The sequence below is a fragment of the Ahaetulla prasina genome, chromosome 5 (assembly GCF_028640845.1).
Source record: "Ahaetulla prasina isolate Xishuangbanna chromosome 5, ASM2864084v1, whole genome shotgun sequence".
Lineage (NCBI taxonomy): Eukaryota > Metazoa > Chordata > Lepidosauria > Squamata > Colubridae > Ahaetulla > Ahaetulla prasina.
Window position 1 is genome coordinate 18,261,187 of NC_080543.1, and position 17,266 is coordinate 18,278,452.

Genomic DNA, 17,266 nt, shown 5'->3' on the forward strand with positions numbered 1-17,266 from the left:
ATTCTATTCTATTCTATTCTATTCTATTCTATTCTATTCTATTCTATTCTATTCTATTCTATTCTATTCCTAAATGACAACTGCTAGACTTTATAGAAGCTATGCAAGTACATCATTGTTAACCCTTTTTTCTGTATTTTTTCAGAAAGGTGTTTTTTTATATGTCTAAATGCTATTGCTATAATTTCAAATACAGGTGAAAATTATTGGTAGCTCTTGTAACAATAATATGTTGTCTTAGAGGTGGACTCCCATTTTTACCCACAACTGCATTTTACTGACAGTGTCAGGAAGTTCTAACAAAGAATTAATTACAGTCTGAAGCAAGTACTGAACACTGACTGGAAATGATCTAGATCAGTGTATCTGAACCTCAGCCATTTGAAGATGAGTGGATTTCAACTCCCAGAATTCCCCAGCCAGCCATGCTGGCTAGGGAATTCTGGGAGTTTAAGTCCACCCATCTTCAAGTGGTCAAGGTTGAGAAACCCTGCTCTAGGTAATATTCTGCTATTAGTATTCCAATAGATTACTATATGGTAACATTGCACAATTAACCACATTGTAGAAATCAATGCCATCTTGTAGATTAAACCATGTACATATGTGCTGGCTAGGTTGTTTTTTATTATTATTATTATTATTTATTTGATTTTTATACCGCCCTTCTCCCGAAGGACTCAGGGCGGTGTACAGGCAAAAATAAAACAGATAATACAAAATACAATTTAAAATGCAAATTAAAAAACTTATTTTAAAATTAGCCTAAGAAGTTAAAATATACCATAAACTAAAAAAACCCATTTAAAATTAATTAATAAAAATTTAAAATTAATAAAATTCAATTCAAGCCAGAAGATGTGTCTTCAGTTCGCGACGGAATGTCCGAAGGTCAGGTATTTGGCGTAAACCCGGGGGAAGCTCGTTCCAGAGTGTGGGAGCCCCCACAGAGAAGGCCCTTCCCCTGGGGGCCGCCAGCCAACATTGTTTGGCGGACGGCACCCTGAGAAGTCCCTCTCTGTGAGAGCGTACGGGTCGGTGGGAGGCATATGGTAACAGCAGGCGGTCCCGTAAGTACCCAGGCCCTAAGCCATGGAGCGCTTTAAAGGTCATAACCAACACCTTAAAGTGCACTCGAAAGGCCACAGGTAGCCAGTGCAGTCTGCGCAGGAGCGGTGTTACGTGGGAGCTACGCGTAGCTCCCTCTATCACCCGCGCAGCTGCATTCTGGACTAGCTGAAGCCTCCGAGTGCACTTCAAGGGGAGTTACACATTCCCCTTGTAGACGGTAATTAATAATCTGGTTAATTTTTTATAAGACAAATCTGCTGCATTTGGATACCTCCTGTTAAGTGGGACCTTGGACATCAGCTCCAAACACTCACTCACACACTCTCTCCCTCTCTCTCTCTCTCTCTTTTTCTGACAGCCTTTTCATTAGTGTTGCACAAGCAAAAGAAAAACAAGCAGTTTGCTACAATTGTCAGTTTTGATTCTGAAGTGGAACAGAACATGTTACCCAGCAAAACGTATATTCAGTAAAGTAAGACAATCAACCCATCTGCAGGGTTTGTGTTAAACTCAAATCAAAAGTTCAATGTTCATCATTAACCTGCTTAAGTACTTTTCAAAAAAGCAAAATATTCAACAGTTTCAATGCACTTCCCACATTCTTTTATTAAAGCTGCAAAACATCATCAAAGAGCAAGCGACTGGTACTCGGAATTGAATATGGGGATTTGATTATTTTGATATACACCCTATAGTGCTCTCTAGGAAGGAAAAAAACTCCTGCATTTGCATTTCTGGGAAATTTATTAGCAAGGGGCACCGATATTTCCTGATGGTTAGAGTACAGTTGGATGATCATTATTCTATTCACTAGCAGCTTCTTATTTGAATCAATAGGAGACCAAAGTTCTTTGACAGACTGATATTTTTTTTTCTACTATTGATCTGAATGACCAAGCTGGTGTTCAGGAGTCTAAATGCTGTTTTTCCCCCTCCCCTAAACAGTGAGAAAGCTGTCAAACTAACACTCCTATTAAAAATATCGAATCTTATAATTAAAGGAAATACCCAGCTGTCTTCTTTATTAAGAAAGACTAGCAAGTAGGAATAATTTCACAGGCACCTAATAAATTTCTGCCAGGTCCTGCTGAAATGTCCTACAATTGATGTTGATTCTTGCCTGTTTACTTGAATTGCCATTAGTTGGAGGTGAATGAAAATGTGACATTTTCAGCCTCAAAGGGTTGATCTCTAGACAAAGAAGAAAAAGAAGAAGAATTCCAAGCAGGATGTTTTCAGCAGATTTTTCTGGGCCCATCGCAGACTCTTTGTTCTTTACACTGAACAGAGATTTCAGTACAATGGATTCAGCCTTTGGATCTAAGAAGGTGTACTAAATGCAACCAGTCTTATCAAACTGGAATGGATGGTGTTTTGTGAGCTAAAAGCTGGCCTTTCAAGAAATCCAAAGGACAACAACATATCTGAGGGATGGGCTTTCTTTAGATCAGGGGTCTCCAACCTTGGCAACTTTAAGACTTGTGGACTTCAACTCCCAGAGTTCCTCAGCCAGCAAAGTTGAAGTCCACAAGTCTTATAGTTGCCAAGGTTGGAGACCCCTGCATTAGATCATGGGTGTCAAACTCAAGACCTGCGGGCACAATCCGGCCCGTGGGGTGCTTAGATCTCACCAGGGGTGAAATCTACTTACCTTCCTTATCGGCTTGGAAGTGCATCACAAGTGTGCGCAAAACCTTCTGCGCATGCACAAAACCTTCTGCACATGTGCAAAAGGTAAAAAACACATTACTTCCTAGTTAAAACCAGGAAGTAATGACACCTGAGCGGGTGGGCAGAGCTTCCCTCCACTATCGCTACCGGATTGCCGAACCGCCGGCCACGATTGCTACCAGATCGCGAGATCTGGTCAAAACCAGGAGCATTTCACCCCTGGATCTCACCCATGGGGCCACCCTGGAAATAGCAAAGAACCAGCCTGTGGTGCCTCTGCCAGTGAAAACAGAGCTCAGGAGGACTGCACATGACCCTCCCGAGCTCCATTTTCAGCTGCGACGGCTTCCTGCAACTCTCTGCCAACAAAAACGGAGCTCAGAAGGGCTGCACGCTGCTGTCTCAAGCTCCATTTTCACTGGCAGAGTGCTCAAGCCACCACCGGTGCCCCAACATGAGTGATGTTGAACTGACTATGCCCACACTGACCACACCCACCTGGACCCCCAAGGAAAAACACAACCCTGATGCAGCCCTCAATGAAATCGAGTTTGAGACCTCTGCTTTAGACGAAAAGAAGGTTTGTGTGTGTGTGTTGTGTGTATTTGCAATATATCTACAGTATATTAGGGCTTGAATTACACTTACCACTGATTTCCTAATTGAAGCATTGTGTCAGCCTTGGATGCCATCTTTTCTTTGGCGCTTCAGGGCTGCCCCACATTTAGTGCCTGGGAAAATGGGAGGGGAGATTTGCAAGGAGTTGGTGAAAATATATATATAGTCATAACAACATTCTTTTCTCTGAGAGACAAGGACATTCAGCCTGCACCTGGATGGGAGTGACTGGGGATTGTCTCCAGTTTGGACGGTGGATTGATTGGCTCATGAGATCATGTGGGTGCAGGGGATGGGTCTTTGACTTTCTTTTGGGTGGGGAAAACCTGGGAACTTTCAGATTCGGGTTTTCCCAGATGTGCCAATATGACATCTCTAATAAAATGGATCTTTGAGGAATTGCTAGCCTTGGAGTCTTCTTTAGTTGGGAGTGTTACTTGGAGCCCTGACACATTGGGAAAGAATTGGCAGCTTTGAATTACAGTAAAAGGGACTATGAATACCCAAAAAGGAGATTCAGGAGTTATATGGTTGCTAATACGCTTCTACAGGATCTTAATCAGGGGTAAAATGCTCCCAGTTTAGACCGGATCGCTCAATCTGGTAGCGATGGTGGCGGGTGGTTCGGAGAACCAGTAGCAAAAATCCCTGCCCACCCACCCATTCTCAGCTGAGCTGCGCGATCATCAGAGGTTGTTTTTTTTAACTTTTAAAAGCATTTTTTCTTCGACTGAAAAAATGCTTTTAAAAGTAAAAAAAAAAGCCTCTGATGATCACGTGGCTCAGCTGGGATCATCAGAGGCTTTTGAAAGCATTTTTTACAACTTCTTCTGCCGAAGAGGTTGTAGAAAAAATGCTTTTAAAAGGCTCTTATAGCGATCCCAGCTGAGTTGCCTGATCATCAGAGGCTTGTAAAAGCATTTTTTACAACCTCTTCTGCCGAAAAAAGCATAGAAGAAATGCTGTTAAAAGTAAAAAAAAAAAAATGTTAGCCATGCCCACCCAGTCACATTACCCCACCACCACCAAGCCACGCCCACAGAACCGGTAGTAACAAATTTTACATTTCACCCCTGATCTTAATGGTCTTAATTTAATTTTTTATTTATTTTTTATTTGAATTTATATCCCGCCTTTCTCCAAAGACTCAGGGCGGCTTACACTGTGTTAAGCAATAGTCTTCATCCATTTGTATATTATATACAAAGTCAACTTATTGCCCCCAACAATCTGGGTCCTCATTTTACCTACCTTATAAAGGATGGAAGGCTGAGTCAACCTTGGGCCTGGTGGGACTTGAACTTGCAGTAATTGCAAGCAGCTGTGTTAATAACAGACAGACTTAGTCTGCTGAGCCACCAGAGGCCCAATCCAAATTGTGATTTGTTTGGGCTTTAAGTCTCAAAACCGGACAGTGTTCAGAGTAATGAAAGAGGACCTGAATTTGAAGCAAGCTTCTTGAAATTAAAATAGAGCTAAATAGAAGCTGGAGCTTCCAGGATGGAACATAACATATTCTTCTTTAGTAGCCAGATAAAGAGCCAAAATCAATTTCCTGGTTTAGAGAATAGTTCTAGGGCAGACACTTCAGTCTATTGGTCAATCGCAAGACCCAATATGGCGTTGCTATTTCCTTTGTGTTGAACATACTTTGAAACTTGACCCAACCCTGCATTCCTTAGCTTACTAAATAGGGACAATTATGCCAGATGACTTTGATCAAAGATACTCATGTCAGTAGATAGCCCTATAAGAGTTCTTGTGAAGACAAAGTAAATGCTTGAGGACAGTCTAATAGAGCCAAAGAGTGTCTCTTCTGGGTATTGATATGGATTGGCAGAAATGCTGATACATGCATTACTTCCCCCACACTTATCCAACCATAACCGACAGTAAATCCATCATCTGGTGGCTATAAAGACAAAATAAATGCCAGAGAGGTCCTTTTTGCTTATCACTGTATTTCTCAGTAGTTCTCATTCTAAAGGAAATCAGTATATTCATTAACATGCTTAATAACTGTAACAATTTTATATTCATTCAAATATTTTATGTTGATGGATGATATGACTAAAATCATTTGGAAACATTGTTAGGGTCAACATCAGGGGTGAAATCCAGCAAGTTGTGACAGGTTCTGGAAATTCCGGAAATTTTGAACAGTTCGGAGAACTGGCAAATCCCACCTCTGGCTGGCCCCAGAGTGGGGTGGGAATGGAGATTTTGCAGTATCCTTTCCCTGCCACGCCCACCAAGCCACACCACGTCCACCAAGCCATGCCCACAGAACCGGTAGTAAAAAAAAATTAGATTTCACCACTGGTCAACATGTGGGGATCAAGTAAGAATGAATGTCAGATATTCTAAATAAAAGACTTAGACATTGACTGAGAATAACTTTATTGTCACTTTAAATGTACACTTAACAACTGTGTTACTAACGTAACAACTGCAGTGATTATCAATTGTGGCAAGAAAAGTCATAAAATGGGGCAAAACTCAACACATTTCTCACTTAGCAACATAAATTCTGGGCTTAGATGTGGTCGTAACTCAAGGACCACCTGTATAAACCCAAAATTGGACTCTTGTTTAATTTTTTTTTTTTAAAAACTTTAAAGTATTTGTCTAATGTGATTCCCAGATCATTTTGTTTAGAAACTTTTTTCAAGACATTTTTCTGGATTCATCCTCATATGCTTTCTTCTTTTCAATTTAATATTCTGCTAACAGAGCAATACTTATTTATTTATATCTTGCCCTTATCATTTTTGTAAATCATACACGGTACCATACATACCAAATATGTCTTCCTCTTTCTATTTTCCCTACAACAACAACCCTGTGAGGTTGTCTAGTCTGAGAAAGAGCGACTGGCCAAAAGTTATCTAGCTAACTTTCAGATTTAAGGTGGGACTAGAACTCACAGTCTCATTGTTTTTAGCCTGGTGCCTTAACCACTGGGCCAACTTTCTTGCTTTTAATTCTTCTGGTTTTCAACAGAGAAATCCCCTGTATGCCCTCTTCTGTCAATTCTAAAACAGATCAAAATTTGGCTTCAGAATCCAGGTTTTTGCATGTTTGTTGGCTTGTTTGGTTTTTGTTTTATTTCTCTTTGCTTCTCTGCCTTCCACATTTTTACCTCTTTAGTCAATGCTTACAACTGAATTCTTGCAGAGAAAAAAAAAATGGTCTTCAAAAAATATTATTCTACAGTACCTAGTTACAGTATTTCCAGTCCTTTATAAATAAAATATGCTGATGATAAATTCCTCAGATGGAAAGATTCTAGCAAAAGGTTGTAAGGCCAAACCATCACCCTAGGAAAGATGTACGTTTCCCTTTTAAGTAATACCTAGATTTCTGCCTCATTATGAATTTCTAATAATTATCTGGTTTATTGCTGGAGCCTGGCTGGGAACAGATCTCATTAGAAAGGTGATCCTGTAGTGTCAGCCATCTCTCAGCTGGAAAACATCCTTCCTTGAACATGCAGCCGCTCGATGTTGATTCTCTTTTAGTTTCAGGTTGTAATAAAAATAGCGAGCTATCTTTTTCTTCCAATAAAACTGCAATGATTCTCCTTTAACAATCCTAGCTGAGTTTGGCGCCCATCTAGCTATCTGGACTACATTTGCAAAATTGGAGGATGGAAAGGAAAGAGAAAGGGAAAAAAAAAAAAACACCATTCCGTCCTGAAGGTATACATCTAATCATTCGTATTATCACTTTTTCGCTGTTATCAAATTTATTTCGCAGAAGCACTGCTTCTCTTTACAGTGTGATTTAAAAGAAACAAAGAAGTGCGGGTAGGAAATAAATGCAGGGATACAAAAGTGAGAGGGATTATCTTATTATATATCATCTCGTTCAGTTATTTGTCGAGAACCCCAAAAGAGGACAGGAAGGTAATGGTTCCCTTCACCTCTTAAGGTAAAGGTTCTTCCGCAGATGCGTGCTAGTCATTCCCGACTCTAGGGGGTGGTGCTCATCTCTGTTTCAAAGCCGAAGAGCTAGTGCTGTCCGAAGACGTCTCTGTGGTCATGTGGCCAGCATGACTAAATGCCCAAAGTGCACAGAACGCTGTTACCTTCCCACCAAAGGTGGCCCCTATTTTTCTACTTACATTTTTTTTATGTGCTTTCGAACTGCTAGGTTGGCAGAAGCTGGGAAAAGTAATGGGAGATCACCCCCATTTCTCACTTAGCAACATAAATTCTGGGCTTAGATGTGGTCGTAACTCAAGGACCACCTGTATAAACCCAAAATTGGACTCTTGTTTAATTTTTTTTTAAAAAAAAAACTTTAAAGTATTTGTCTAATTTGATTCCCAGATCATTTTGTTTAGAAACTTTTTTCAAGACATTTTTCTGGATTCATCCTCATATGCTTTCTTCTTTTCAATTTAATATTCTGCTAACAAAGCAATACTTATTTATTTATATCTTGCCCTTATCATTTTTGTAAATCATACACGGTACCATACATACCAAATATGTCTTCCTCTTTCTATTTTCCCTACAACAACAACCCTGTGAGGTTGTCTAGTCTGAGAAAGAGCGACTGGCCAAAAGTTATCTAGCTAACTTTCAGATTTAAGGTGGGACTAGAACTCACAGTCTCATTGTTTTTAGCCTGGTGCCTTAACCACTGGGCCAACTTTCTTGCTTTTAATTCTTCTGGTTTTCAACAGAGAAATCCCCTGTATGCCCTCTTCTGTCAATTCTAAAACAGATCAAAATTTGGCTTCAGAATCCAGGTTTTTGCGTGTTTGTTGGCTTGTTTGGTTTTTGTTTTATTTCTCTTTGCTTCACTGCCTTCCACATTTTTACCTCTTTAGTCAATGCTTACAACTGAATTCTTGCAGAGAAAAAAAAATTGGTCTTCAAAAAATATTATTCTACAGTACCTAGTTACAGTATTTCCGGTCCTTTATAAATAAAATATGCTGATGATAAATTCCTCAGATGGAAAGATTCTAGCAAAAGGTTGTAAGGCCAAACCATCACCCTAGGAAAGATGTACGTTTCCCTTTTAAGTAATACCTAGATTTCTGCCTCATTATGAATTTCTAATAATTATCTGGTTTATTGCTGGAGCCTGGCTGGGAACAGATCTCATTAGAAAGGTGATCCTGTAGTGTCAGCCATCTCTCAGCTGGAAAACATCCTTCCTTGAACATGCAGCCACTCGATGTTGATTCTCGTTTAGTTTCAGGTTGTAATAAAAATAGCGAGCTATCTTTTTCTTCCAATAAAACTGCAATGATTCTCCTTTAACAATCCTAGCTGAGTTTGGCGCCCATCTAGCTATCTGGACTACATTTGCAAAATTGGAGGATGGAAAGGAAAGAGAAAGGGGGAAAAAAACAAAACACCATTCCGTCCTGAAGGTATACATCTAATCATTCGTATTATCACTTTTTCGCTGTTATCAAATTTATTTCGCAGAAGCACTGCTTCTCTTTACAGTGTGATTTAAAAGAAACAAAGAAGTGCGGGTAGGAAATAAATGCAGGGATACAAAAGTGAGAGGGATTATCTTATTATATATCATCTCGTTCAGTTATTTGTCGAGAACCCCAAAAGAGGACAGGAAGGTAATGGTTCCCTTCACCTCTTAAGGTAAAGGTTCTTCCGCAGATGCGTGCTAGTCATTCCCAACTCTAGGGGGCGGTGCTCATCTCTGTTTCAAAGCTGAAGAGCCAGCGCTGTCCAAAGATATCTCCGTGGTCATGTGGCCAGCATGACTAAATGCCAAAAGTGCACAGAACGCTGTTACCTTTCCACTAAAGGTGGTCCCTATTTTTCTACTTGCATTTTTTTATGTGCTTTCGAACTGCTAAGTTGGCAGAAGCTGGGACAAGTAACGGGAGCTCACCCCCATTACATGGTGCTAGGGATTCAAACCGCTGAACTGCCGACCTTAGCAGTGGCGCCTATTTAGCGGTGAACTGCTTTTGAGAGTTGAGTATGTAATACTCATAACTGATTAACAGAAGTCAAGTCCACCAGTTTTTTTCTTTCTATGGGCAAAATCTTCCTTCAAGTTAAGTTCAACTCTTGGTGACTAGATTGACATATCCATGTTGTGTTCTTAGTAACAATGCAGAAACAATAAAGAGAGAACCAAGGACTCCACAGTTCAACCCTGAGCTACAGATATCCTCTTCTTTTGGAATGCAGAAATGGTTTGCTGTTGCCTGGGAGTAACCAAGGGTTGTTAGCATCAGACCAGCCATCAAGAAGAAGTAAACAATACCCCAATCAAGGAACTGCCAAACAAGCTAACAGTAAATATCCCAAACAAAGAACCATCAATATTGCTCCCACCAACACTGACACAGCAAGCCACTAGAATATTACACTATTAGCCAGAGCATACAAAACATTTGCCAGACCAATTCTTGAATACAACTCATCTGTCTGGAACTCGCACTGCATGTTGGACATTAATACAATTGAGAGAGTCCAGAGATATTTCACAAGAAGAGTCCTCCACTCCTCTGCTTGCAGCAAAATACCTATGCCACCAGACTTGAAATTTTGAGCTTAGACAACTTAGACAACTATGCCGCCTTCAGTCTGACCTAAGCATAGTACACAAAATTATCTGCTACAATGTCCTATCTGTCAATGACTACTTCAGCTTCAACCACAACAATACACGAGCACACAATAGATACAAACTTAAGGTAAACCGCACCAAACTCGACTACAGAAAATATGACTTCAGCAACAGAGTGATCAATATCTGGAATGCACTACCTGAGCCTGTGGTTTCATCCCCAAGCTCCCAAATTTTAACCTAAGACTGTCTACTGTTGACTTCACCCCATTCCTAAGAGGTCTGTAAGGGGCGTGCATAAGAGCACCAGCGTGCCTACTGTCCCTGTCCTAATGTTTCTTCTATTTGTATCTATTTTATGCATCCAATCCATGTTTATATATATTATCTAATACGTACTCGACAAATAAATAAATTAAAAAATATATCAAGTGAAAGCAAACCCCACTCCCTATTAGTGCTTATGATGTTATTTAGTTTGGGTAATGAAGCATCTGCAACAAAACAATCAAGGTCAGAAACCACCAAGGACCCAAGGAAAATGCAAGGAGTGGTTTCCCATATCCATTTTTGTCTACACCCTTTGAATTTTTGGTGGATTACCTTCCAAGCATGATTAAGCTGGACTTGACTTAGCTGCTCAACCTATCAAGATGCCTTTGCTGAGATATGCCTTTAACTCAGTTTGTTAAATCGGAAAGCTGGTGATAAACATGGCAATTGCTAACAGTCAAGTCCCAGAACAAATATATCCCATGAAAGGTTCCCCTCGCACATATGTGCTATTTGTTCCCGACTCTAGGGGGCATTGCTCATCTCCATTTCAAAGCTGAAGAGCCAGCGTTGTCTGAAGATGTCCCCATGGTCATGTGGCTGGCATGACTAAAAGCCAAAGGCGCACAGAACGCTGTTACCATCCCACCAAAGGTGGTCCCTATTTTTCTATTTTTTACGTGCTTTCGAACTGCTAGGTTGGCAGAAGCTGGGACAAGTAACGGGAGCTCACCCCGTTACGTGGCACCAGGGATTCGAACTGCTGAACTGCCAACCTTTCGATCGACAAGCTCAGCATCTTAGCCACTAAGCCACCCTTTCCAAACCCTTTCTGTTTGGGTTGGAGTTATTCAAATTTTGAGGGGAGGCTATTCCATAGGGCAAATGTTGTGTTAGAGAAGGCATGCACTTCTGGATCAAACCAAACAACAGTATTTACAGAAGAAACCTGGAGATAGCCTACATTGCCAAATCTGATGGGCAGGCCAAAACCATTAATATTAGCACTTTATTGGAATTAGCAAATAACCTGTGGTGGAATGTAGTCTGGAGTCCCAGAAGGGGGGGTCTCCTTCCCAGAGGGCAAAGAAACAGCAGAGCTTGGACAATATGGTAGTCAGGAAATGTTCTAAGATGGCTCCTCCCACCACTGCCTATAAGCAACCCCTCTACCATAGAGTTCTTTTTGAAGAATGAGGTTTCAACTACTTTGGATTTTACTTCCCTGTTTTGGCTAATAGGTTGACCTCCTCTTCTTTATGGCAGTTCTTCAAATATTGGAATATTCAAATGTCATGTCATCCGTAGTCTTTCTTTTTATTAAACAAAACATATCCATTTCCTGCAACCGTTCTTTTATATGTTTTAGCCTCCAGACCCCTAGTCATCTTTGTTGCTTTTCTCTGCACCTTTTTCTAGAAACTGAACATCTCAATGATCTCGGTTTCGCAATCCATTTGACTTCTCGTTCATTTACAGATGAGAATCAACTGTTTTAAACCCCTTTTCTGGAGCATCTGCTGTCAGGGCACCAGAGTTAGTTGGTCTCTGAATGTTTGTTCTTCCCAATTCTTTTCTCTAACCCACATGGCCAACTCCACAGGAGCCAACTAAATGGATTTTGGGAGCTGCTCTTTCCAAGTTTCCATAATTAGTTTTGGCTGCACAGTGGAGCCAAAAAATGCAGTTTTCACTTATCAAAAGTCACCCTTTACATTACTGAGTTGGCTTATATGCCTTTGCGCGGCAGACAGACAATTACATCTACAGCTGTGAAAGTGTTTTTTTTTTTCCACTTCAAAAAAAGAGATGGAGGGGGAAAACATGTTTAACTTGTGTTATTTCTACAAACCAGACAATGTCCGTATCATTTGTTCTAGTCTGGGTTTTCTCAGGACCTTCATCCCCCTTGAATCTTCATTCAGTCTCCTGGGCCAAGAGATAGAATGGGAATTTTATAAAACTTTAAGAAACAGGCTGCTAGTCACAAACATGTCCCAACAGGCAAACTGGTGAGATGGTTACTTATCAACCCTTTCAAAATTGTGCCCTTCCAAATGTTCTTTATAGTATCTGTTTATTACACACACACACACGCACAGACACTTTTTTTGATGAATTCCATCATTCAAACCCCAAAGTCATTCCTATATATCTATTATCTATCTGCAATCTTCCTTCCTTCCTTCCTTCCTTCCTTCCTTCCTTCCTTCCTTCCTTCCTTCCTTCCTTCCTTCCTTCCTTCCTTCCTTCCTCCTTCTCCTTCTCTTTCTCCCTCCTATGCTGTGTGATTCTATATAGAGACTAGAAACATTTTTGGATTTCAATATAAGTCCTGAACTTAATATGCTAGATTGCAGAGGTGGTGGTGGTAGTGATGATGATGATAACAACGATGATGATGATAATGGATGATGATGATGATGGAGCATGAAAGAGATATTACTGGAAGCATTGGTGTCTGTAGGAGCTACAGTAGAATTCTCTATAGACAATAGAAATGTGTTTGCATTTTTAACCATTTCAAGGTGCTTATATTTTATTTATTTTTATTTGTTTTATTTATTTGTCAATCATCTATAAGATAACAGGTAAAAGTATAAACATAATTTGAATACATGAAAAGAGTAAGTAAAAAGGAATATTAGGACAGGGGCGGTAGGCATGCAGGTGCACTTATGCATGCCCCTTACAGACCTCTTAGGAATGGGATAAGGTCAACAGTATATTTTATATTGACATATATTGACTTTATATTGACTTTATAGATATAGATATAGATATAGACTTTATATTGACATATAAAGTCCTGTAAAGCCAACAAATTGAATATCAGATGCAATATTACTGGTATATTCTCTCAGTCTTCAAGACTGGTGGGATGCCCTCTTGAAAGTAGACAACAGATATACATACATACATACATATATTCACGCTGTAGTAACCCATAAGAATGTTTTTGATACAGGCCTCTGGACGATGAAATTCCCTCTGATTAAGTTATGGCTAACATGCTTCCAGTGCCAGCTGAGAATTTATTTATTCACCGGGCATTTTAATTGAATCTACACTGCTGTGTCACTTATGTTCTAATTGTCCTGGTTTTCATGTTTTAATGATGAGTTGTAATTACATGACTTTATTGTGATTTCAGTAGGATTTAGACCCTATTTTGGTGCCTCTCTTTGGGATTAGGGTTTAATGAAAAGCAAACAACAAATTTTATAAATAAAAACGCATGCATAAATTTGTCCTGACATACAGAATTTTGTATTCCCCTAATGCATGCACAGTTATACTCTTGCTTTTTAAAAATAGGATCAGAGAACTAAATCACAAAATGTAAGGAATTGCAGAAGGGAAAAAAGGTATAATTATATCCTGGTACTCATATTAGTTTAGCAAGTGAAGAAATGAAAATCCTAACCATTTCCCTGGATCTTTTTAAAAAATAGAATAATTATGATTATAGTCTTTCTCTCTCTCTCTCTCTCTTCTCTAGCAGATTATCTCAAAGGATTTGGTTCTGAGTTAACGCATCATTCTTCCTTCAACAAATCACACCCTTTAAGGACTATTTTGCTGTAACTGGATTCATCCAAAGGTACTTGTCCACAGAATTGAAACCAACAAGTAGGTAAGGTTTACTCTGTAGGCTTTTTGGGGGCTGGGGGTGGAGGAGAAGTTATTTGTTTGTAAAGCAGTTCATCTGAGATAAACAAGGTTGCTTGCAAGAAAATGTTTCCAAGATGCGATTCTTCTTATGAGTCTTAAAAAGTTGTGTGAGATCTTTAGATGAGCAGGAAGATAAAGCATGTTTCTGTTCATAGGTATGGTTAACACACACACACACACACACACTTTTTCATTTATTCATTATTAAATGAATAACAGTAAACACTTGACTCTGATAGTTGGACAGAATATACATTTTATGAATAAATGAATGAATTAAATACGTCGAGTGGTCATGATTTGCGAATGACCAACACACACTCGCTACATGCCAGTTCAACTGAGACAATTCTACCCCGGCAATGATTTTCGCAGTGTGACATAAAGCATGTTTTAAAATTGTCATCTCCCCCTCCCCCTCCCCCCCGAGATAGCTACTTGGACTTTTAAGTGTTTGCTATTTAATTTTATACGGAGATGGTGTCAGAAGCTGCTTTATTGCTGTAGATGGGTTGCATTTAATTAATTGGGGAAAAGGAAAGTTAGAGCTATGATAAATGAATAATAAGATCTCCTCTACTACTAAATGAAGAATAAAATCTACTCTACTACCTAATAAGTGAAAAAAAATACCATCTTATATTTGTATAAAATATAAATGTATAGATTTACCCAGCTGGAAATGGCTATTTGGTGGATATTTAATGTATAAATCCAGTATGAAACACCTGCAAATAACCTTACAGTTTCTAGATCATTGGTTGTTGTTGTTTTTTACTTTCAACCTGCTCTTACTTTAGAAAGTTGCTTTTAGCATTCAGTTAAAATCTGCTTTCCTGTTACACTAAACCCATGATGGCGAACCTATGGTACGTGTGCCCAAAGTGGCACACAAAGCCATGTTACCCGACATGCGTGGCCTTGCCTGTTTGTTCCCCGGATTTCTGGTATGCATGCGTGCACGATGATCATCTGTCCTTCGTGCATGTGGCAGTGCCAAAAACCGGCCTACGCATATGTGCCGGCCAGCTTATCGTCAGGCGCGCATGCACGCTAGAACCTGGAAGTTCAGCTTTTCCAAAGCACAATCCCTTTGCGCATGCGGCAGTGCTGAAAACTGGTCTGCGCATGTGCACTGGCCAGCTGATCATTGGACGTGCATGCGTGCCAGAACCTGAAAGTTTGGCTTTTCCAGGGCGTGGCCCCAACGAGCATGTGTGTGAGTGACGTTTCCGTGCAACTTTTTCAGCACTCAGTGCTGAAAAGGTTCACCATCACTGCACTAAACCATTATATGGTATTCTGTGTAATGGCATGTAAGAATAGAAGTTTTTATTGGCCAAGTGTGATTGGACACACAAGGAATTTGTCTTGGTGCATAGGCTCTCAGTGTACATAAAAGAAAAGATACCTTCATCAAGGTACAACACTTACAACATTTAATGATAGTCATAGGATAAAATAAGCAATCAGGAAACAATCAATATCAGTATAAATCATAAGGAAACAAGTCATGGCATTCACTGTGACACCTTTTCCATTATTTGAAAAACCTGCTCAGTAATCTTTTCTCAGGATGAAACAGCATCATTTTAACCTTGGGTTTTGACAATTAGACTTCTTTATAATGTTAGGAGTACTCTTAGTTAGTAACGTGAATTGGATTCCAAATGTTTCATTACCAGGCTAAGTAACATCTTCAGCAAAGTTTAGAGGACCTAAACTCTAAACTCCACTGAAGATGTTACCTAGCCTGGTAATGAAATGTTCAGAAACCAACCCACAAGCTTGGAGAATGAACCTTCACCTTCAGAGAATACGTTCTCCACCCATCCCTGCCTTATTCTATCACAGGTGTATTGGTATACTCTTGATTTCACCAACAAAGTTTGTGCCTCTTGATTTAAGTATCTTTCTAATTATTTGATTTTTGTGCTAAATCAGGGTTGTCAAACTCAATTTCATTGAGGGCCGCATCAGGGTTGTGTTTGACCTCAGGGGGCCGGGGTGGGTGTGGCCAGTGTGGGCATGGCCAGCATGACATCACTTGTGTCAGGGAGCGTGCGCAGCCCACACAAGCTTCGGTTTTTGGCTGGGACGGCCTCCTACAACCCTCTGCCAGCAAAAACGGAGCTCAGGGGAGCATGCGCGGCCCTTACAAGCTTTGTATTTTGGTTGGGATGGCCTCCTACGACCCTCTGCCAGCAAAAATGGAGTTTGGGAGGGCCATTTGTGATCCTCACAAGCTCCGTTTTCGTTGGCAGAGGCATTGCAGGTTGGTCCTTTGCCATTTCCAGGGAGGCTCTGCAGCCCAGATCTAAGCACCCTGCGGGCCAGATCCACCCCCCTCCGGCCTTGAGTTTGACACCCCTGTGCTAAATGCAAATGTGCAAAGTGCTATGGATAGATGTGTCCATGAAATTGACTTAGTTTGTAAATGAAAGCAATATTGGACGATTTCTGGTGTAGATAAAGATTCCAATATGGGTCCTACCGAGCATTTGGCCTGCGATTCTCTTCGCAGGTACAGATAATTATATTGCCATCTGTCCACTTTAATGGCAGCCAGGTATAAAGTGCAAATCAGATCAATCGATGCATCCAGCTCTCATGGTCTCTTCCCCAGAACGCAAAATATTATTGATTATTTTTTTTTAAAAAAATAGGATCTGTTCTGCATCAGCAGAATGGTAATACCCAAGCTAAAAATCAGATCGGTAGCTTTCCTTCAGACGATAACCAAAAATCTCACTAAGGGTCTCAGTTCAGATGCAACTTCGGATGCTCCCTCCTCATCTTATTTCATGTAGTCTTAATTTATAGGAAGTGTGCATGTGTGATCCATTGGAAGATGCTCTAATTGTTCTCTCTCCTGACTTTAATTCCTTCTCGGCAGGCTGCTCAATTAATTGCACACCCTCTTTTTGCTTTTAAAGCCATAAACTGTGTGCTCTTCCTCCCTCTCCACACACACCAATTAGCTGAGCTGTAACAGATACTTCTCCCCCCCCCCAACCTTTCTTTTTCTCCATAATCAGGGTTGGCTTGAATTGCTTGGATGCAGAATTCATTTACTATAAAACTACTACAATCATTACACTCTAAAAATGATCATATTAATTTCATTTCAAAGTTGTTACTTTCAGCTCTTGGGGCAAGTTTTCTATAACTTAAGAGACAATTTCGCAGGGTTGGTTAAACACAGATGGTTGCAAATGAAACTACTGTAATGTCTTCTGTGGGGAAATTTTGATGGAAGGATGCTGTGATTTTGGGGAAGGTTTGATTATACAACTGATAGATAAGACCACCTCCTGGGCCCAAAGTGTCACTGGCCTCCTATGAAGTCTGTCAATTTTTAAAGACCATATCATTGAATGTTCAATAATAC

The 17,266-nt window shown here is 40.1% G+C and overlaps 1 protein-coding gene across 1 annotated transcript in view; it reads left to right on the forward strand.

Annotated features, from left to right (window-relative positions):
- Window positions 1-17,266, forward strand: part of CNTN5 (contactin 5) — a 927,011-nt gene that overhangs the window by 271,701 nt on the left and 638,044 nt on the right. Inside the window, exon 2 of the mRNA XM_058185575.1 lies at window positions 13,706-13,837. The gene's annotated coding sequence lies outside the window, so the exon portion shown is untranslated. The remainder of the gene's footprint in view (window positions 1-13,705; window positions 13,838-17,266) is intronic.